A 7234-nucleotide genomic window follows, 5' to 3' on the forward strand; every position below is an offset into this window, starting at 1 on the left:
GTCTAGGGTAACATCAAACCATGCTTAACGTGGTAGCTAGCCCTATCAGGTCGGGAGAGGGCTCTCTCCTTGTCAATCTCAATTAGAATATGGCAATTAGGGCTTGAGATGACTAAAATGAATGCTGATTTTAGGCTAGGTATATGGATCAGAGAAGTTTGATTGGATTTGTTTCGGGTCGAAAACAGCAAGAGAAAGGGTGATTGGACTATGGAATCGATGTCAGTTTCTGCCGGCAAACCTGGGGAAAATTAAGTGCCATGTTCAGCCAAGTGAAGATTGTAAATGTGAGAAGTATGAGGGAGAAAGTTCGCTGCCCTGCAGGCATCAGACAAAGGATGGATCTGCAGCAGCAACTTTAGATGAAAGAGAATAACAAGGTTGCTCAACAGAGCATCTAGCAACGGATGAATTCTGCTAAGACTACCATTACAACTAACAGCAAAATCATCATGAAATGAACATCATTATGGATGAATTCCTAACATATCACTTTGATAATGCTGAAAGCAAAAGAGAAAAACATAATGAGTAAATGAATTACAGGAGAAAAAACATACTGAACATTTAAGCACTGTGATGAATCCCAAACATAAAGGGCAAAAACTGCTTTATTATAATATTCAATAAAACTTTACACAGTGAAAATGCTTCTTCCTATTGCACAAATCGAATCTCTACAACTTAAAACTAATCCTATTTATAATATTACAAAATTATTTTAAATTTCCTCCACATAGGAAAAATAAAATAAAAATAAAAATTAATCCTAAAATCCTATATTAAAACAATACTATAAACAAAACAATCTAACCAATTAATTTGCAACTAATACCCCAAACCATCTCGAGAATCATGAGAAATAGTTTTTTGAAAACCCAAATTAGGTAAAAGTTTGCCAAGTGGATTAAGATTACTATATCTGCTCCTTCAGGTGTGGAACCATATTCCACCAAATCTGCCCTTTTGACTGCCACCTTGCACCTGCACGAATTTTGGAGTTGTTTGATCGATCTGTAGTTTTTGTCCCTCCTTGGATGTTCTCTGGCTGTCATTTGTAATGCTCTTGCTTTATTTGCTCGCCTTCTAGTCTTATCTTGTTTTAATGATGAATATAGTTGTTCTGCGCTCATAATAATATTTTTTGGTTTTCCTTCGCATCGAGTTGTTTCAAATGCAAGACTTTCTCGACAAGCCCCATCTATCAATTTCCATGTTGATTTTGTCTGCCCATTGCTCATAATAATGGGTATATCTCTCCAAGGAATTTTTGGCGATCTCTCTGTTCTGACTCATCATAAACTCCTTCCTGTTTTGTAGTTTACATGGAGGTGTACAAGTAATATGCATACAACCCTGCTTTTTCTCAATTGGTTTACACTTCGGGCAAGGCTTTGAATTTGCCAATATCCAGTTCATGTTTTCTGATTCTGCGTTGTTCTTCAAAATCCACTTTCCAACTGTTTCACAGTCTACTGGGCAGAGAGCTTCCTCACAGCAATTCCAGCAAAAGTTATGTGTGCATTTGTAGATAACATCATAAGGGCCACTTCCCATAACAAAGTCCATGCCATACTCATAGCCAGGAGCTGGACACCACTTGATCTTTCTATTGTCCTCAACATATGGTCTCAAAAGATACCGTGTATACTTTGTTCTATTTTCATCAGATACTAAAGAAAGGACCATCTCTTCACCCACAACAGCACTACACGACGGGTCTGGACATCGTAAGGTAAGGCATCCAGGACCATCATTTACTGAAATATGAATGTAGCCTATCCAACACGCATTACAAAAGTGATGGCCACAAACAACCGCCTTCATTCTGGTACGGGAAAAAAAAAACTCGAAGCATATCCCACATCCGTTCTAACCTTCTCCTCGTTTGCAAACCATTCATCATTGACCTTACTAACACTCCACAGATTCGAGAAAAGGTAATGGTGCCTTGAATCCATGCACACCTGAAATCCTAAGCTTGCATCTCTCCTGAGGATTTAAACTTCGGGATGCAAATCCAAGAAGGGATCTTGCCTGATGGAGTATCCTCGCTGAGTCCTACACGCAGCGCTAAACCCAGGAGCGCAGCGCCACAGCCAAATTCACTTGACTTTCAATTTTTGACCTGTGTGTGTTTGTGGATGCAGGGGCTCGTGTCTTTTTAGCATGAATAAGGTTGATATTATGCTTCAGAACTTTGCTACCTCACTCTAGGTTGTTGATTTAGAAATGTAGCCATTTGTGACCAATCTGGAATTACTTGACTTAAATTGCCACTTGTGTGTTTATTTTCACCCTTGAGAAGCTCTGGCACTTGTTGTTTGGGATACCCAAATTTTATTTTGAAATTTTCTTCGAATCCGGGCAGCAAAATCAGGTCTCTGATCCTTAATCTGTTTATTTTGATTGTAGAATTGTCTTGAAAACATGATCCCTGAACAGTTGTAGATAGCAATGTAGCTCCAAATCCTGTTGACCTTATTGACGTTGGATAAACCTCGGGGGCGTAAATGTAGGCAATTGTAAAGGCTCCTAAAATGCATAGTCGTGCTTCGAAGAGAAAAATAGTAGTGACAACTTCATGCTGAGGAAACATTAATGGAAGAATAAAGATGCAACATAAGAAAAAAGAAATTGCAGCGATTGACTATTTGCGCCCAAAACGGTCAATAAGACCTGCTGATAAGGCATACCCATGAGTCTCTGCTAAACTTGAAATAAAAACATCTCTGTAAAGACTACTATCATTGGAAGCCGTTAAATGCATAGTCTTCGATGTGCAATCTCCACTTCCACCACTCAATTGCGAAGAAATCAAGACAACTCCATAGTAGCCGAATGCATTTGAAAATAGTACTGACCATAGAAGAAGTGTTGATTTGACTAATGAAGGGGAAAAAAGACCATAAAACTGTGACAAAACTCCGTCACTTTTTGTTTCCATTTTGCTTACATCTAACTTCCCTTGGGATTTCAACAAAGCTTTTTCTAACCCATCAATGTCATCTACTTTATTGAGTTGCATTCTGAGATCATTAACAAATCTCCTAGGTGGAAGTTGCCTTTTATTCACATGTGCAACTTTTTCAAGAATTTGCTGCGCATCTTCATTTCTACCCTTCATTATAAGATACCGTGGAGATTCTGGGACTACAAAATATAACAAAAGCAGAATCAATAAAGGTGCTGAAGATAGTCCAAGTAACCACCTCCAACCCAATGTTGGCATGACAATGCATGCTGTTGCAGCCTCCAATACTGTGCCAATTGTCCAAAACGCTGAAAGTATGACCATCCAGAAACCTTTGTTGGGAGCTGGGACAAATTCTAGAAACCATGAGAAAAGCACAGGGCCACCTCCTAGTCCAATACCAACCACACAACGAGTAGCAACCAAGAAAATGTAATTTGGGGAAAATGCATTCAAGAATCCAGCAATAAAAGTCACCATTGTTGTGGCAAAAAAAAATCCATACCTTCTTCCTTTTGCATCTGAAATTACACCCAACAAATATGCACCCACCATCATTCCCACAAATACTACACTAGTGAGCATGCTTTCTTGATAAGGAGACACTCCCCACTCAGAATGAATTGCTGGTCCTAGAAATGAAAGTAACATCATCTCCATTGCTTCAGCCGCACAACCTAAACCAGCATAAGCCAGCAAAAGCCCTTGGAATTTCCAAAATTCCAGTCAAAAGTGCATCATCAACAGAAAATACCTGACCTCCATTTTCCATCTGCAACCCACTCAGTCTTTCCAATCATTGAAGCAGCAGCAGAAATTAATATGGCAAACACAGCGTTTCGGGATTGCCTTTCTCACGTACAGCCCACAGATGTTTAATGTAGGTAAACAGATAGACACAAGCTGATGAATTAAAAAGCTTGGAAAAGATGTAAATGGCAGCAGATACTAAACGAAAATCTATACATCTTCAAGTAATTCCTCTCTAGAACCATGAGACCAGCAGTTGTAAACCAGCCTTTCACCCGCAATATCACTGTCAGCAATGTAAGTGCCCTCTGGATCATTCAATACATGAACTGCTGCACGGGAGGGTTTTTGAGTCAATCACTCATTCGGTCATATCTTTTGATACGGGAGCCGGTTTTTAGAGTGTAATATACAGTTGGAAAGCGCTTTTCAAGCTGCTCCTAATGAACAGACTTATGACATTTTTTGTGCTGATTATCATGTGCAAAACATCTGATAAAACCAGACATAGTTAGAGCTCATGTTGATCCCTGATGTCCGGCTGCGAAGACTGGAACTAACATATTCCAAATGCTAACATATTCCAAACGATGCTCCTTGACATCTATTGGCTAGTCAATGTCTTCTTTCTCTCCCCTTTCACATCATTAGCAAAGAGCCTGATGGTAATGTCCAAATTCATATGGTTTCTCAACCAATAATTCTTCAAATTTTAACCCTCCTATGGAATGGTTCTCGCCGCGGATGGTTTGTTGATTTTCAAAATTGTCACCATTTACACCATTCTATACAACCATTTTCAGTTATTTTATCACACTTCTTTGTACGTCTATTGCCCTTCTTGATGTGTTTCTTCGCGAATGTGTCAAAAAAGCTTACAAATCTTAAAGTAGTTAGTTATCATTATTTTACATTATTCACAAAGAATTAGAAATAATTATTGTTACTTTTACTAATGATGGTTTTGGTAGCTTTGTCCCTATAGATTTCACCTAGTAACTATAACATACTCTTAGGGTGGCATACTTATGTAGGCATGGAGAAAGTATGGAACATGGGTTTTATTCCTAGAAATGTTGACATGGATTTATGTTACCTAAAATCATGCCTAGTTCAAATCCATTAGGCTCTATTGCATTGTCTACAACTCAAACAACTCTTACCAATCAGAATCGAGTGATGAATTTTAGGCTCAATTTCTGGAGAAATCAAGACAAATCTAGAAAATTTACAAATGGGCTTTTTACACAACATCCCCATTTAGGTGATTTTTTAGAAGTTTATCCAAAAGGTTGTGGATAAGGGGTTCCACATATTTATTTCAAGTAGATTTCTCATGATGTGGCCATTATCTAACAACAACCCAAATAGATGAACCACTTAGAAAATGAATCAACTATAGTATATCCCCATATGGTTTCATGATAAATCAATATAATGCAATCAAATCTTGAGTTTTTTTCCAAATAAGATCTTCCAACAGAAAGGAAACATAAGATCTTGTAAATCTATCCATGAATTTCATAGTCGAGTTTTGGGGGAATTGGTTACAATTCATCCCCTTGTATCTTTTTATAAAATGTATGGACTGAGGGTAGGTTAGGGGGAACAACATCATTATTCTTCAGACTATGCATCTTGTATTTTATTCTTAGAGATAATGAAATATTCATGATTTAGCAGATTAATTATGTTCTATTATGTTAATCGATGAGCTGTAATTTACCAACTCCTTGCCAAGGAGGAATGGTCTTTGTCTTTTGTAAGGGTAATTACATTTCTAGAGGTAGCATAGTTGTTTTAATGTACTAAAGGTTATGGGATTTCAATTCTTGTTGCAATTTCAATTCATCACTATTAGAGATTCTTGTTGATATATTACAGTTACTATAGCTTAAGTTGGGTTGCAAAACCTCTAATAAGGGTTTCTTATGTATTAATATAGTTATTCCTTGATTGTTCCTTACTAATTGTGTGCTTATACTGCTCAATTACTACTATAGATTTATAATTCACTTCTGATACATGATATTAGTTCTTTTTTGTTACAATGCGATGTTAAGTTAATTAATGAGTTTATTCTTATTGGCTTGATGGTTGTGTGGTTGTCATTGAATGGTTATGTGCAATTAGTTTCAAGGAGTGCTATTTTGTTTTCCCTACAAGTGTGATTTGAGAGTGGATGGGTGCTATTTTATTCTACAAGTGTGATTTCATTTCCACCATTATGTGTAAAGTGTTATTTTTATACAAGTGAGGGTTTGAAATTAAGACTTTTGTTGAATTTATTTCTATTCCCGCAGGTGTGAAGAGATATAATAGCTTTTAGGTTTGTTGAGTGCCAATTTATTATATAATAAATCTTAGCATTAGGAAGTAGACAATTCAAATTCGCAATTGTTGCCTACATGTACTATGCATTATAACCTTGAAATAAGCATGCTTACCTTTGGTTGATAATTTCTGTGTGAGAAATTGATTTGTTTTATTAGGACAATTAATTTTCCAAACATTTTGGTGCTATTATTTGGGAGTTTATTAAGGGAATAATAACATAACAAACATTGTCTCTTTTTATAGATGCAATATTATGTAGATTGCATTAGAAGTGTTCCTAACTGTAAGGTGACAAGGATGTCAGATAGGAGATAATAACCTATGCATGGATTCAATAGAATGAGGTGGTCTCGAGGTCACAAAGAGTTAGGAAATATAGGTTGCATGAATATATCATATTTCTTGCAATTATATTTTGTTCCAAAGAATTTCATTCAAGTTAAAAAGTTTTATTTCCCCATGGATTAATTAAAGTGCTCACAAAATATACTCGCTAGTAGAAGAAGATTATTGAGAAAGAAAGAAATGCATACTTCAAGGAATCTTTCTATGAGGAGTTATGAAGGATTATAAAGGAACATAACCTTAGCACAAGATGCTTCTGCCAAGAATATATAAATTAGGAAATGGCATAGTCACAGGGGTAGAAATTGATAATTTGTTTGAAAATGTTAAAATTGACACCATTAGCTCTTTGTCTTCATAATTGGATGTTTTGTATGAAAAACGTAAGTAGGATAAAGTTAAAAAAGCACTGCCAATATTCTGCTCCAACTGTAGGAAGAAACACTCCCTCAGACTGTGTCCACTTAATAGTGAGAAAGTTTGTGGTTTTTGTGAGTAGGATCACTCAACAAAGCATTGCCCAAAGTTTCTAGGATTAATAGTAATACTCAGGGAATCATGTGAGGACACAGAAATAATATTTTATTGTCTCTCAGAAGACATTGAAAGCTTGATTGTCAGGTATAACTAAAGATACATCATTGTATTTTAATACATGGACTAACATGTATAATTTTCAATAGGTTCCTTAGCAGATTTAGAATCCTATAATTCTATGGTAACCTCTTAGTCATCGTCTAATTCATTACCCCACACTATGGGCATAGTGGCCCTCTCTCCTGAATCTGATATTCATGTGGCCTTAAGGTGGGTGTGGAGCCTCCATTA

At 36.6% G+C, this 7234-nt stretch overlaps 2 pseudogenes; both read right to left on the reverse strand.

Annotated features, from left to right (window-relative positions):
• Window positions 1-1170: 1170 nt before the first annotated feature.
• On the reverse strand, window positions 1171-1827 carry LOC149241140 (putative E3 ubiquitin-protein ligase ARI8 pseudogene; annotated as a pseudogene).
• Window positions 1828-2203: 376 nt separating this feature from the next.
• On the reverse strand, window positions 2204-3746 carry LOC149241141 (organic cation/carnitine transporter 7 pseudogene; annotated as a pseudogene).
• Window positions 3747-7234: the final 3488 nt, after the last annotated feature.

Source organism: Pinus tabuliformis, chromosome 8, assembly GCF_031772625.1.
Source record: "Pinus tabuliformis cultivar Carrire ecotype Pingquan chromosome 8, CPIR1, whole genome shotgun sequence".
NCBI classification, from domain to species: domain Eukaryota; kingdom Viridiplantae; phylum Streptophyta; class Pinopsida; order Pinales; family Pinaceae; genus Pinus; species Pinus tabuliformis.